Below are 16113 nucleotides of genomic sequence, written 5' to 3' on the forward strand. Positions count from 1 at the left end.
AGCTAATAGCAAACCTTCTTGATTAATTGACAAAACAATAATACATCAGCTTAAAAATAATTTCGGAGTAAGCAAAGCTGAACCATCACTATGCGGTGCCTGTCCTCAATAGACCATAGAAATAAAATATGGGTTTGGGTTTATTATCACTAGTAAACACGAATGCTGATCCAGTAAATTCACTGTCTGGTACCGGAATGTGTGGCAGCCCGGCAACACATATGAAAATTTTGGCAGCCAGTCAGCACAGCAATCTACCACCACAGTCAGTGTTCCCTCTAAGCTGCGCGCGTGCGCAATTGCACACTGCTCGCACACTCTCAGAGCACAAGAAAATCTAGCCAGCGCACAAAAATGAGGGCTCAAAATGACTAATTAAGAAGCGTCTTAAGTCAAAGTTAGAGTGCATGAAGGTAAAAATACACGGGTTTCCCTGACGTTGTGTCCTAAATGCGGTATTTTGAAGTCGAGTCGAAGGAGAACGAAGTTGAGGAAAGTTGGTAGAGTTTGTTGGGGAACCGGCTTCTTTGGCTCGGCTCAGTAAAAGGAACCGGCTCTTTCAGGTCCTAAACGGCTCTTCGGGTTGTTTTTGCTTCTTTAATCCCAACATGACCAAATATTATGTAAAATTATGCACAAAATGACTTAAAGGAAGGGGGGAATAGAACAAAAAAGAAAAAAATACCAAAATGAAAAAGTAGTTAAAAGCTGAGAAAAAGGGAAAAAATTAGAAAAAAGTCCGAAAAAAAGAAAAGAAAGAAATGTAGGAAAAAAGTACATAGAGAACAAAAACAAAAAAGTAACAGCTCGGAAAAAATAAACACAATGAGATTTTTTTTAAAGGAATTTAAAAAAAAGTAGAAAAAAAACAGAAAAAAGAAGAAAAAGTTTGTGTTGCATTCAAATAATTTCCAATTATATCAAGTGAATCTTGTTGCCAACATTGTACTTCCACTAAAAATGTGATTAAGTACAGTTCTGTATCTTACAACCGACTAAATAAGCCCCCAAAAATGTTAATATTATGTGACAAAATATATCAGGAAATAAAAAGAAAGGGATATCTTGTGAAAGAATTGTAACAACAAACGACGTTTGTAGGCCGTACAACCTTTGCAATAGTACATGAGTCAATTCATTCAAAAGAGAAAAATAATTTTACATTGCCAAAAAAAATGTAACTTGATGTCAAGTTTTGGACATGTTTGATAATGACTTAGTTGCCACACTTGGGATTATGGTTGCTCACTGTTGTTTCAAGCGCTGCTCACCGACTTTGTGTGAACGCTCAGACCCGTGGAAAATTAGAGGGAACATTGACCACAGTCATTACAGTAACTAGATACCGTCTCAGCAGGAAGATGGAGTCATTGTTATGGATGTAACTGATTCCATACTCAACAAACTTACCGTTTTATGCGTTAGACTCTGTTTTTCTCCCTTTAAAAACACCTACCGGTGTTTTTTTTGAATCTACGTTTTTTTCTTCTTTTCTTGTTTCTTATAATTTAAACAACAACAAAAAATCTTGATTAGTATTTAAGTCTACAACTGCTTTATCTTTAAGCAAGACTTAGTCTTTATTCGTATATTAACCGCGCCGACGATCGCATTAGATTTCTGTTTTGTTAAAAGTTTGGTATTTCCGGTTTCAAACAAGCACATTTTGTTGTTGAAAATCCCCCTAGTCTGATGTTACCTATATTCGCTTTTGTGTCTGTGTCCCGAACACACAGCAACACTGCCTATTTGCGGAAGGAGGAAAAACTGACCCTTCCAATCGTGGTTATCTGTGGACCGATGTGTATATGTGTGTGACTACATAGCGAAAGCTGCATGACTACTGACTTTAAAAAAATCCAGAAAAACATTGTTGACAGTTGGCCGCTCGAAAGTAGTCAAGTCACGTCATGTTTATTTCCAAAACCCCTTATCACAAGGAGTCTCAAAGGGCTGCACAGACCACAGACTATTGCAAACTACAAACTGTTATTACACCATCCCCTGATCTAAAACCTATATGAGGGCAAGGAAAAACTCAAAAACCTCACCATGAGGAAAATAAAGAAACCTTGAGAAGATGACCAGGCTGCAATGGAAGTTGCATGAACAAACAATAACAATAACAATAACAATAAAAATAAAATATAAAATAATTATAGTAAAATATAAAATAAAATAAATAAATGAAATAAAAAGATGACATAGCGTAATGGAACAATTATTTGATAAAATTGATTAAAATCAATTATTAAAAGTATTGTCAACGAATTTGATCACGATTTATGCGTCACTCAGCACGATACTTCAATGCAAACAAGAGTGCATTGGATTTTGCTGTGATATTGTACTGTAGTCGGTCTGTTGAGGGAAGATTGTAGTCCCACTTTAATCCAGCAGAGAGTGACTCGAGATCACATTTTGTTGCCCGGGGTCCTCTTGAGCCGACAAAGTACTCAAATCCTCCTCTGATGTTACCCCTATTTTTTTTTGCACTTTCTAAAAAGGTATTATACATATTTGCAAGTGTATATCATATATTTGTATGTGTTTTTGTTTATTGTTAAGCTATTTGAAAAACGCTTGATTTTTAATGTTTTTTATAATATAATATTCTATTTCCATGAGGGCGGATCAGTGGTTAGCGTGTGGGCAGCACAGTTCCGAGGTCATGGGTTAAAATCCAGCTACCAGCCTTCCTGTGCGGAGTTTGCATGTTATCCCTGTGCCTGCGAGGGTTTCCTCCGGGCACCCCGGTTTCCTCCTCGCACATTCCAAAAACATGCATGTCAGGTTAATTGGTCGCTCCAAATTGTCCTTAGGTGTCAATGAGCGAGTGAGTTGTCTGTCTCTGTATGCCCTGTGACTGGCTGGCAACCAGTTCAGGGTGTCCCCTGCCCCCTGCCCCCTGCCCAAAGATGGCTGGGATGGGCTTCAGCACCCCTGCGACTCTACTTAGGATAAGCGGTGAAGATAATGGATGGATGGATTCTATCCATGTAGAAGTATTGAATATGTTTGTGGGTGTGAAAAAAAGTGAAAAATAGATCAATGAGAATTATTTTTGATGATTTTCCATCTGCTTCTTGACGAGAATTTAGAATTGGGATTAAAAACATTGTTTTCAGAAAGCATTATCAACAAATTGTACAAACATTTAATATTATTCCTGAACAGTTAAATGGACTTCAATCCCTAATGCCCCCAATAAGCATGTAGGCGCCTTGCATTATCACAAGCCAGAAACGGAGACAGGACCCAGTAGCATTCTTTTACTCAGTTTTATTGATAAGGAGAGAGAGCAGTGCTTGCTTCCACGATCCGATGATCGACGGACATGGCTAGCAGGTGGCTGGAACGCGGAAGTGGCACTTCCGTGTCGAGCGAGGATAATTGTAGGCAGCAAGGATACTGGTCACTAGCCGGGACAGGAGAGCAAGGGCGGTATCGAGTCCAGAAAAGAGGTCGGCAACGGGTATCAGGCAGGAAAAAGGGCAAAACAGGTTGGTGGTCGGAATGGCAGAGCAGGGCAGAAACAGGTCGGCAACAGGTATCAGGCAGGAGAAAACAGGGCTGAAAAATGTCGGAAGCTATGAGCTTGCCTAGCTGGGAGCATAGGTTCGCAAACGGTCTGACGGCTTCCTTTTGGAAGCCGGGGGTTTAAAAAGTCTCTGAACCAATCAGCACTCAGGGCTGTTGGCGCCAATTGGGCAGTCACAAGTGCCCTGAACCAGCAATCATGACATGCATGGCTGAATGGCCGCAATCAGTGTGTGAGTGTGTGTGTGTGAATGGGTAAGTGTGAAGCGCTTTGGGAGGTCTTCATTGACTTGAAAAGCGCTATATAAATGCGGACCATTTACCATGTACTTCCACAGGTTGAGGGAAGAAGAATCATCACGATTTGAAGAAGCTCAGGGCAGTCCATCAGTTCCATTCTGCTGCCCGGTGCTGCCCACGTGAGTGACATGCAGCAGCCTGGCCCAATTCTGCTCACCCAGAGACCATTTATGGGCATTGTGGCTGGGAGAGGACATGCATAAAACAAGGCAGCACTCCTGGGATTAGGGTTTGGACTGGAAGCGTACAGAAATCACTGACACAGAAAGCCTCTTATGAAACCAGAGAGGGCAAAGGAGTGTAGGCTGGGTGCATGACGCATATAGCAGTGCTTGACATAGGCGAACTGGACTGGAGGTAAAGATAATTCGAAGACATGTCAACATTCCGTTTGTGGACCAAGTATGAATGTATGAATAGTCAGTCAGTCAGTCAAGTCATTTTTATTTGTATAGCCCTAAATCACGAAGAGTCTCAAAGGGCTTCACAGATTGTTACACTATATTACACAAACTATTTTCAACCGACAAGAGGAGTAGGTTATTCGTATGCAATGGAGTAGAAGTGAGTTTTAAGTTTAGATTTAAACATTTCCACTGAGGTTGCAGATCGAATCTCAGGGGGAAGAGCATTCCACAGCACAAAATCAGAGCAAGGAAACTGTTTCACGCCATATTTTGGCTGTCTGAGGACAAATGCACAAAATCTCGTGAACTAAGTTGTGACCCACATAGAAGCAATGACAAAAATCTTCTCACAGGTTTGCTGCTCACAGATACTATGATTGCTAGAAGCAAACAGACCAACGGTACAACACTGTGAAATGAAGATGGCTGACGGGTTCTTCGGGCTTGGATCTCAAAATTGTGAGATTCTGTAAGTCTCACTGTCCTTTTCGCCTAGATTAGGACAACCACCGTGAAGTCCGGATCAACTGCAAAAAGGGACCTGGCTTTTGTCAGCCCCTGTGAGACTATGTGCCTCTCACACACCCCTTTCCCCAAGAGGCCTCCTTTGTTCTCAGAGGTACGCAAGAAAATAAAACGCAACAACATGTTTTTGGTGCCGGGGCAAAGAATATTTTTCTGATATCTGATACGCTATGAAAATAATTCCTGATCATTTAAACGAGCTGATTATCTTAAAACTGGGTTTATCGACATTACTTTCATAATTGCTACAGAATGTCTTCCGCCTTACGCCTTGCTAACATCGTGAGTGTCAACAATGTGCTTTCTTCTCTCGTTCGATCCAATTTTCCTTGTCATGTAAATAAAACGTAGTTTGTTAGAATCAAACCACGGCATTATTTATTGGGGTGTTAATATTATTTTCCTTCCGGACTGATCAACGCTTATCCATATCAATGAACTGCAAAATAAATAATTTAAAGCCCCAAAATAAGATATGTTTAGAGTATTGCTTCCTTCATGATAAATGCTAGACATATCGATAAGGCTAGAGTCAAATTAATTTGTGTGGGAAACCGTAAGCACTACCTGTTCTTCAAATCCGTTACCACTGAATTAGATTCTGAACCAAATAAATATAATTTAAAGCAATTTTCTTTCCGATTTCAAAATCAATTAAACCCAATGTTGTTGTTTTTCGAATGAATTAGGTTTTTCTTTTTTTCTACAAGGCATTAAATTACACACAAAGTCCCCTTAAAAAGCAAAAAAAGGAAAACACAGAGGGGAAATGTCAAATTGCTGTCTTTCGTATATAAAGAAACTCATATTCTAATAATTTGGCATTGCCAATAAGCATGTGATGATACAAATCAAGTATGATTATATTTTTCTCCACCGGCTTCCGATTAGGCAAGACAGGCAAATGCATGGGGTCAGCTCCCCAACACAGGCCCTCGATGGGCCAATTTGTTTCCCACAAACCGCATCTTTGACTTTCACTTTAGAACTGCCAAGCCTAGATGAAAATTGACGGTCTGAAAACCCCGTAAAAGAGGTCCGCAAGCCAAAATCACCGTTCCCCTACTTGCTTTAACAGCGTGAAAGGCTGTAGGCATTTCTTATGTATAAGTAACCCTTCTTCGCTGCACCGGCCGGCTGCACACTTGAAAAGATTGCGTTGTGTTTTTGGTTGTTGATGTTGGTGTGGAAGAAACCAGCAGAGAGCTAGAAATGCAGCCAAGACCTTCACTTTTAATTCCTTTTTAAACCGAAAGAAACACTGACGTGAAAGTGGCACCACGGGACGCCGAAGGCAAAATAAGGAGACAAAACGAAACCGCTTGCTTGACTTTAAAAGAACTCAAATACAAAAGACATTGAAAGCTCACCCGCTAGTGACACTTATCACTAACTGCCCTACATAAACAAATGATAATAGAGTGACAAGAGAGTTCAATACATAAGAATAAGAAGGGAGGAGAGAAAAGATTGAAAAAAGGGTGAGTATAACAAATTGATATTAAACAAGAGGAAGCCTAGTTGGTTGCTCATTATTGAGTAGAATGTGTTTTTTGTTCTCGTGTATTTAAAAAGGGACATGTACAATTGAAGGATGAACTTTTAGTATTGACTTATAGTTTTTTTCATGTATTGTTTACTTTGTATTTACACTCTCTGGGTATTTAGTAATTTTATTCAAAGCCAAAAGATTCATATTTGATTTGATTTTTTTAATTGTCCATTCATCTTAAGACAATTTGTCCCTCAGTTATGTGTACAATGGAAAGGAAAAGATGAGAAATGTGCAAATTGTTTATTTTTTTATTTTTAATTTATTTGTTTGTTTGATTTTTGGCATATTACCCACTCCTATTGTATATCAAAAAAACCTGTAAGTAACTTGTCTGAATAGGCAAGTTTGTGGCTGCTATTGGAATGACTAAACAGCAATGACAGAACCCCTAACCACATGGGTTGTTGGGACACCGTTAAAAACGCAATTCTGGACAGCTCTCTCCACTGCTGATGGTTCCTGGCCTGATTTTGGGCTGGCACAGTTGGCAACAGAACATTCCTTAATGTTGTCTGTGCAGTTCTTTGTCCATCTCCCACTCCTCCTGCTCCCTTGGACTGTGCCCTGCAGAATAAGCTTGCCCCGTCCTGATGATCTTGTGATGTCATCATATGGATGCACAACAGTTCTCCGAAGGGACCAATATGCCCTCGAATGGTGCTGTGCACCGTTTCATTTGTCACATGCACTATGTAGCTGGTGCCTTGAGGTTTCCTGTAGCATTGCATTTCCATGGCCTGGATTTCCTTTCCAGCTTTTCAGTGAGAGTCCATGTCTCCCAAGCTAAGAGACTTGCTTGAGTCTGAGCTTTAATTTCACTGCTACATTCTTGTCCCTCTGGATGGGTTTAAGTCTGGCAATTGCAGCTATGGTTTGAGCTATTTTTGCCATAATTTCTGGTTCTGACCCCTTTTCTGATATGACAGTGCCAAGATAATTAAATTTGGTGACAGGATTGAGTTTTTGGTTGTTGTTTTTTTTTTTTAACTAAGTACGATTGCTGGTCATTCCTTAAGATTCAAGTTTAAAAAAACGATAACACTAATGTTACAATATATATGTATATTCTATTCTATTCTATTCTATTCTATTCTATTCTATTCTATTCTATTCTATTCTATTCTACAACACACATCTGACAAATGTATCGTTGATTGTTTTGCCCCATGTGGATTTCCCTCCTCACTGTTTTTCAGGACCTCTAATACCCTGGGATCCTTCCAACAAGTATCCAAGGCAAGCTGATTTTGTCTCAAGTTTGGACTAATCACAACATCACAAAGATGATGTTTCAAGCATTGTCCATTTCTTGGGTCTGGAGTACACAAAAAAGTAAGACCGGATCAGTATCAGATTGGTTTTTAACTATTGTATCAGAAGCCCAACCATTTCTATTAAAACATTGCTACTTCTCATATTTTCATATATAGCAGTAGCAAGGGATACAAGTTCTGAGTTCATTTACTACATTTAACTGAAGCCATCTTTTGCTGAACTATTTTTGAATATTATCAATCAGAACCCAAAAAATAAAATTGAAAAAAACAAACACTAGCACTATATATTTCTGCATGTTATAAATAGCACAGCAACAATGATTGAAAAGAACTGAGAAAAAATCTGTCTTGTCTTTTAGGAATCGTGAGCCCTATGGTAACGGTTATGAGGGCAGGAAACCTATTATCTGGTGTTACCTCTCCAATATGTATGCAATCGTCACAGAGCGCCATTGTAAACCACAGCACCTGAGGCATCAAGTTTGTGTTATTCTCCCTATGAGTGTGGACACTCATGTAACCCATCTCAGAATATGCAGGTCACATATTATACCTTAAAACTTTTCTGACATGAGGGTAACCACAAGATCTTTATATAAATCAAAGACATTTCACAAATCAAGATGGCCTTCAATTCATATTTTCTTTGAAGTTTAAAATAGTTCAGTCAATCAGAAATAATGTATTTTCTTGTGAAAGAAAAAAAACTGAATACAATGTCAGCGTCATGTAATACGGTTGTGTCAGGAACAGACAGACAGGCGGACAGGCATGGCAGGCCGGGCGAGGGGCATGGCAGACACGCCGACGGGAGCGGCAGAGAGGCCGACGTGCGTGGCGGAGTGGCCCACGTGCGCGGCGGACAGGCCGACGTGGACCTCGGACAGATCGGCACCAAATTTTCCCAAAAATCCCATTCGAGGCACAGCAATTCCCGTTGCAGGCGAGTCAGTGGGCCGAATGGGCGGGAAACGCGACCGCATGGCAAAAGGAGAGCCCCCGGGAAGCAGGGCCGTTGCCGACAGCCGACAGTAAGCTTAGCTAATTTTTCCTGTTGACGCCGCATGATCTGTTCACTTTGCTGGAACAGGAGCTGAAGGGCGGTGACATCGCTTGACAGCCACCAGACCTCGCCCTCCGTCCGGTGCAACTGTTGTGGGACGAAGGGAGTTTCCAGCTCTCCCTAATCCACGCTCGTGTAAGCGTTCGCTGGGTCCATTTTCTGGTCAGCCCCTACTATCAGGAGCCAGAACAGGATCAGGACCCAATCGCGTGATGTTCTCTCACAAGCCTTTATTTTACGGGAAAAGGGGAGTCATGCACATTAAGCAGCTGGTCTGGCGTGGAAACACAGGAAGCCAGAGACTGACGAGATCGATAACGAATCAGGATAACAAAATTAACAGGATAACCTAGACGGGAACCAAAACTGGAGAAACTAACAAACAGTACAAAAATAGACTGAACCCGAAATTAAACAGGACAAAAATGAACCATAACAATGCCGGACTTGAAACAGGAAGACAGGGCCGAGTCAGTGGGGCAGAAGTTCGTTTGACGGGCTGACAACCGAAGCAAGAGAGGGCTGAGCTTTATACAGACAGAAATCTAATCCCTCAACGACGGGGCCAATTGGGCACCATGGCAACTGTGACACACACAGGGCGCGGCCAATTGGGGCACCATGGTAACCGTGACACACACGGGCGCGGCCAATTGGCCGCCATGGCAACCATGACAGGTTGGATACTAAATGTCAACAATGGTTCTATTTTTACTCTATTTTTCAACATTTTCCGGTGTTTATGCCTCAGTAGCCTCGCGGCAGTATCATCCAGAAATATAGAATTACTGTAATAGAAAGTGATCCATCTTTTTTTATAGGTGTTGCATAAAAAAAACACCTTCAATAGCCGAAACCTGCAAAGTACAAAATAAATATGTATTTATTCAAATATTATACTATTTATAGAAACCAAAGAGCAAACCCTAAAGCTAATAATTAAGCTTGTTATTATTAGAACTGGGCAGCACGGCGGCGCAGTGGTTAGCGCGTGTGCGGCACAGTTCTAAGGTCTTGGGAACCTCCTGTATGGGTTCAAATCCAGCTACCAGACTTACTGTGCGGAGTTTGTATGTTCTCCCCGTGCTTGCGTGGGTTTCCTCCGGGCGCTCCGGTTTCCTCCCACATTCCAAAGACATGCATTTTAGGTGGATTGGCCGGTCCAAATTGTCCCTAGGTGTGAATGAGCGAGCGTTTTTTCTGTCCCTGTGTGCCCTGCGATTGGCTGGCAACCAGTTCAGGGTGTCCCCTGCCCACTGCCCGATGATTGCTGGGATGGGCTCCAGCACCCCCGCGACCCTACTGAGGATAAGCGGTGCAGCTAATGAGATGAGATGAGATTATTAGAACTATTATCGAGACTATTATTTTTGTTGTCGTGAACTATATGACTATTCTTATTGTCGTTGTTGTTGAGTCACTCAAGGCGCCTAAAGATAATCCTTAGTAGCGCTAGACTCGCTTGTGGGAGACTCCGTAGTTCTCCAAAATTCTAGTGATGTTAGTGATAATGGTTACAAATAAACAAAAACTAGATAACTGGAGATTCAATCGCTTAAAGAACACAGAACAGACATATATGGACATTTCTTAGTTAGGGCAGACAAGTGGGAGTTTTGATGCTGGTGGCATCTAGCTCAAGCTCCCGTACCTTGTCATTTTAATGCAAAAATCAGGACACTCAATAACGGTGGTCCTGCTGCCTGGAGGCGGCCCCCCTAAAGTAGCAGGTCCAAAGATACTTGTATGACTTAAAACATACAACGCAATTGTCACCATGAGCACCAATGAGAATTATTCTTATTATAATAGATACTCTTATTACAATGAATGGAGACAGTAATGATAATGACGGTGAACATGGCGGTGATAATGATAATGATGACGGAGTGACTGGGCATCCACAAAACTCATGTATATTCTTGAGGTGTTTGTTATATGTAAATATATATACAGGACTGTCTCAGAAAATTAGAATATTGTGATAAAGTTCTTTATTTTCTGTAATGCAATTAAAAAAACAAAAATGTCAAACATTCTGGATTCATTACACATCAACTGAACTATTTCAAGCCTTTTATTATTTGAATATTGCTGATTTTGGCTTACAGCTGAAAAAAACTCAAAAATCCTATCTCAAAATATTAGAATACTTCCTCAGACCAAGTAAAAAAATAATTTTATAACAGCAAAACTAAATCAAACATTTGAAAATGTCCATTGATGCACTCAGTACTTGGTTGGGAATCCTTTTGCACGGATTACTGCATCAATCCGGCGTGGCATGGAGGCAATCGGCCTGTGGCATTGCTGAGGTGTTATTGATGCCCAGGATGCTTCGATAGCGGCCTTCAGCTCATTTGCATTTGCAGGTCTGGTGTCTTTCATCTTCTTCTTAACTATACCCCACAAATTCTCGATGGGGTTCAGGTCAGGGGAATTAGCAGGCCAATCAAGGACAGTGATGCCATGGTCAGTGCACCAGTTACTGGTGGTTTTGGCACTGTGGGCAGGTGCCAGATCATGCTGGAAAATGAAATCCTCATCTCCTTAGAGCTTTTTAGCAGATGGAAGCATGTAGTGCTCTAAAATCTCTTGGTACACAGTTGCATTTACTCTGGACTTGATGAAACACACTGGACCAACACCAGCAGCTGACATGGCTCCCCAAACCATTGCTGACTGTGGGAACTTCACACTGGATTTCAAGCAACTTGGATTTTGCTCCTCTCCAGCCTTTCTCCAGACTCTGGCGCCTTGACTTCCAAATGAAATGCAAAACTTGCTTTCGTCTGAAAAGAGGACTTTGGACCACTCTGCAACTGTCCAGTGCTTCTTCTCCATAGCCCAAGTCAGACGCTTCTTCCGTTGTCTTGAGTTCAGAAGTGGCTTGACCATGGGAATACGGCTATTGTAGCCCATTTCCCGGACACGTCTGTGAACTGTGGCTTTTGATACCTGGACTCCAGCTTCAGCCCACTGTCTTTGAAGCTCCCCCAAATTCTGGAAGCGGCTCTTCTTCACAATTTTGTTAAGGCTGCGATCATCTCTCTTGGTTGTGCAGCGTTTCCGGCCACATTTTTCCCTTCCAACAGACTTTTTGTGGATATGCTTTGAAACTGCACTCTGTGAACAGCCTGCTCTTTGAGAAATTTATTTTTGTGTCTTACCCTCCTGATGGAGGGTTTCAATGATGGTCCTCTGGACAGCAGTCAGATCAGCAGTCTTCCCCATACTTGTGATTTAGTTTACTGAACCAAGCTGAGTGTTTTTAAGGCTCAGGAAACCCTCGCAAGGTGTTTCGAGTTAATTAGATGATTCAGGTGATTAGTTGAATAGCCTACTTGTATACTTTTTCATGATATTCTAATATTTTGAGATAGGATTTTTGAGTTTTCTTAAGCTGTAAGCCAAATTCAGCAATATTAAAATAATAAAAGGCTTGAAATAGTTCAGTTGATGTGTAATGAATCCAGAATGTATGACATTTTTGTTTTTTTAATTGCATTACAGAAAATAAAGAACTTTATCACAATATTCTAATTTTCTGAGACAGTCCTGTATACCAAAGCCATGTCCCCCTAGTGGGAGGTGGCTAGAGTCTTTTTTCTGACTCTTTCTGGGAAATCGATATAGAAAAGGGGATTCCCAGCCGCCTCGCCCAGCCCAACTGATGTGTTGAGAGTCATTAGGTGACCAAACCCCCCAATTCCAACCCCTAGGGCCGAGCGCCAAGCAGGGAGGCAATGAGTACCAATGTTGTAAGTCTTAGGTATGACCCGGCCGAGGCTTGAACCAGCGACCTCCCACTCTCAGGGCGGGCGCCCTACCCCAAGGCCACCGAGCTGGTTAAATACACAGGATATTTAGCTAGAAGACACAATTATTAAGGAAGTGGGTTAGGGTCAAATAAGCATATGCTTCTTCCTATTCCTTTTCGGACATGTTACGTCACATTGTTTTTGTTTTTTGGCTTGTTGTTTTGTTTTATTTTTGTTTTCTCATGTTGGAAATCAAGTTTCATTCATTCATTCATTCAAGTGTAGTGTGCAAGAAGCTGGTCCCAGCTCTTTGATAAACTGCTTCAATAATAGTCACTTTCTGTGAAGAATGAAAAATATATTATTCTACCACCTTAATATAGTTTTTTTTTTATAATCTGCAAAACTGCTGCTCACCAAGTGAGTTAATTAATTCAGTGTCCCGCTACTGCCGAACGACATCGCTGAGAAAAACAATTCACAAATAAAAGGGCTTGGGCTTTATTACATTTGTAATTAAAAAAAGATGAAATATTGGCTACACGTTGATGACGTTTTAATCAAGTTTTTTTTACAGAAAACAGTATGAAAGTAAATTAAAAAAAAAAAATAGAATACTCTGACATTGATGTAGGGGTGTTTTCCTGGTAACAGCTTGAGTAGCAGAAAATCACAATTTAAACACATTACGACCTGTTATCCTTCAAATGCACTTGCATGGATTGAAAGTAGCAAGACAGTGGGGTGTGTGTGTGACTGTAATGAGACTAATGCAGTATTAACACAATTTGACCCTAAAGCAGGGTTCTCAAATGGGGTTCCTGTCGGCACCAAGAAGCCCACTAAGAAAAAGTTTGTAGCCCGCTGACTGGTTCAGGATATAGGGTCATTGTAATTGTTTTTAAATGGTTGGGTGATTCCGTTTAACCCTACTTCCAATGAATAACCTGGTAATAACATAAATAACCTAGCAGGAATACATTGTTATTTGGAAACGCGTATCAACAGTGGTGGGAATAACCGTGTTGTAAATAATGGTTACTTAAGAGCGTTGTTTTCAGAATTGGGTTAATGTATAATCGGTATTTCTGCCAATGCAGTGCGTTATTTTGAACAAATTGAGACAAGGCGTGTTGGAGTGGACAAGTGTTTACTTCCGTGTCACTCGCAAATTAAACCATGACATACAACTGTAAACATTAGAGGACACACCGTGTATGCTCAGTAACAATGTAGCATTATGGGTAATGCAGTTCTTGTGTTATCAAGCACATACCATCACAAAGAGAGCAAGATTGGATAGTCACTTTAAATTGTTTTGCTGTTGACCTTTGTTGTGAATAAAACATTTGAAGTGCATTTGCCTTTTTCTATTTGACCAGTGCTTGTGGTTGTGAGAGTGTGATTTGTATAATTTTACACTCAAGTGTTAAACCAAGTACAGTAGCATATGTCTTCTTGACCAGTTGTCTGAGGTTGTGAGAGTTAAATTTGTTTTTTTAAGTCACATTTCATTGTTTGATTTGGTCAGTTTTATTTTATTATATTGTTTACTGTTTAGTGGCACAGTAGTTGAGTGGTTAGCACGTCTGCAGCACAGTTCTGAGGTCATGGTTTGGACTCCAGCTACCCAGCCTTCCTGTGTGGACTTTGCATGTTCTCCCGTGCCTGTTTGTGTTTCCTCTTGGCACTCTGGTTACCTCGCTAGGTGTGAATGAGCGAGTGAGTTGTCTGTCTCTGTGTGCCCAGCAAATGGCTGGCAACCAGTTCATGAGGTCCCCTGCCCACTGCCTGAAGATGGCTGGGGTGGGCTCCAGCACTCCCGCGGCAGTTTAGTGTAGGATAAATCTGTTGTAGTTCAGGTGCAATAAATCTTACAACATGAGTGAAAACTTTTGTTCAAACATTAAAATAAAAACAGAACAAAAACAATAACTCGACAACAAAATAAAATTACATAATATGTTCGAAAAGGGGTAGTCAGAGGCAAATGCTTATATTCCCTACCCCTTCATCCTTTCTACTAAACACACCAATTATATAACAACAATTGTAATACTAATAATAATAACAGTTATGGTATCACAACAGCAACAATAACACAAAGTTAATCATAGTTCTAGACGCACTCGTATCACTCATACCCGATTTTCTTCATCCCTGTATTCCGCCAGGAATGGTTTTTTGTATTTAAATTTGAACAAGTGAATAGATGGACATCGTTTGATCTTGTCTTGCCAACCGTTTCAGAGCTTGACTCCACACACAGACACACACATACTTCTCCTGGTGGTTCTCACGTTTGGGATCATCAATTCACTACAGCCCCTAATGTTATAATTTCCTTCTTTCCGAATGAATATTTTATGGATGTTTTCTGGCACTATGTTTTTGTTGACCTTAAATGGCAGTTGTGCAGTGATACATTTTACTAAATCATCTCATTTTAATAATTTGGACTGCAGAAATAAAATATTAGTATGATCTTGATATCCTACCCTGTGTATAGTTCTAATTGCACGTTTTTGGAGAGTAAAAAGGGGCTGTAATGAACTTTTGTAATTATTGCCCCAGACGTCTGCACAATATGTTAAGTATGGCAGAACTAGGGATATATATATATATATATATATATATATATATATATATATATATATATATATATATATATATATAACTTAGGTGTTGGGAGTCATTAGGTGAACAAACCCCCCCAATTCCAACCCCTAATGCTGAACGCCAAGAAGGGAAGCAACGGGTACCAATGTTTAAGTCAGGTATGACTCGACCGAGGCTTGAACCACAACCTCCCAGTCTCGGGGCGGGCGCCATACCCCCAAGGCCACCGAGCTACAATGCATTATAGTTTAAAATGAATTCGGCTTTATTAATTATTGAAATGCTTTTAGATACTTTAGTTTGTATGTGTGTTTTCCAGCCCAATTTATTGTCTATTATGACCCCTAAAAACTTAATTTCTGATACAGCGTCTATTGCAGCATTATCCATTTTTACTTCTAAATCTTGAGTTGCCTCGCGATTACCAAAGAATATTACTTTGGTTTTATTTAAATTTAAACGTAATTTATTTATATCCTTCCATACTTTTAGGTTAATTAATACATGTTACCAAATCAATATACAGTAGCTATCGTTTGAATAGAAAATGTTAGTGTCGTCTGCAAATATTACTATTTTCAAAAGTTTTGAAACATTAAAAATATCGTTGATACATAAATAAAATAACTTTGGACCCAGGATAGAACCTTGTGGTACTCCACAACACATGTCCAAGTATTCAGATGGCAACTCTCCCATTTTTACATATTTCTTCCTCCCCGTCAAATAACTTTGAATCCATTGCAAAGCCACGCCCCTGATGCCATATCTTTCCAGTTTTTAGTCACGGCGGGGGTCACTCCCGGGCCACGCGACGGAGCGAGTTCGGCGGACGCGGCGTCACATGGCTCAATGCGAGAAAAGGTGGCGAGCGTGATCGGGCTACACGCGTAACTGGAGGGGAGCCCACTCGTCCGACGACCCCAGTAGCGCGGCGGGCAAAAGGCGGCGGGCGAAAGGCGGCGGACGTGCGCGGGACCCCCGTAACTGTGTCGGTGTTGTGCGTATCGCGCCCAAGAGTACCCGCACCGCGGGTTAGGGGCTCGCTCGCGGGAGCGACCGAACG

This window comes from Urocampus carinirostris, chromosome 3 (assembly GCF_059441175.1).
Source record: "Urocampus carinirostris isolate Australia breed hairy pipefish chromosome 3, RoL_Ucar_1.0, whole genome shotgun sequence".
In the NCBI taxonomy this organism is placed as follows: domain Eukaryota; kingdom Metazoa; phylum Chordata; class Actinopteri; order Syngnathiformes; family Syngnathidae; genus Urocampus; species Urocampus carinirostris.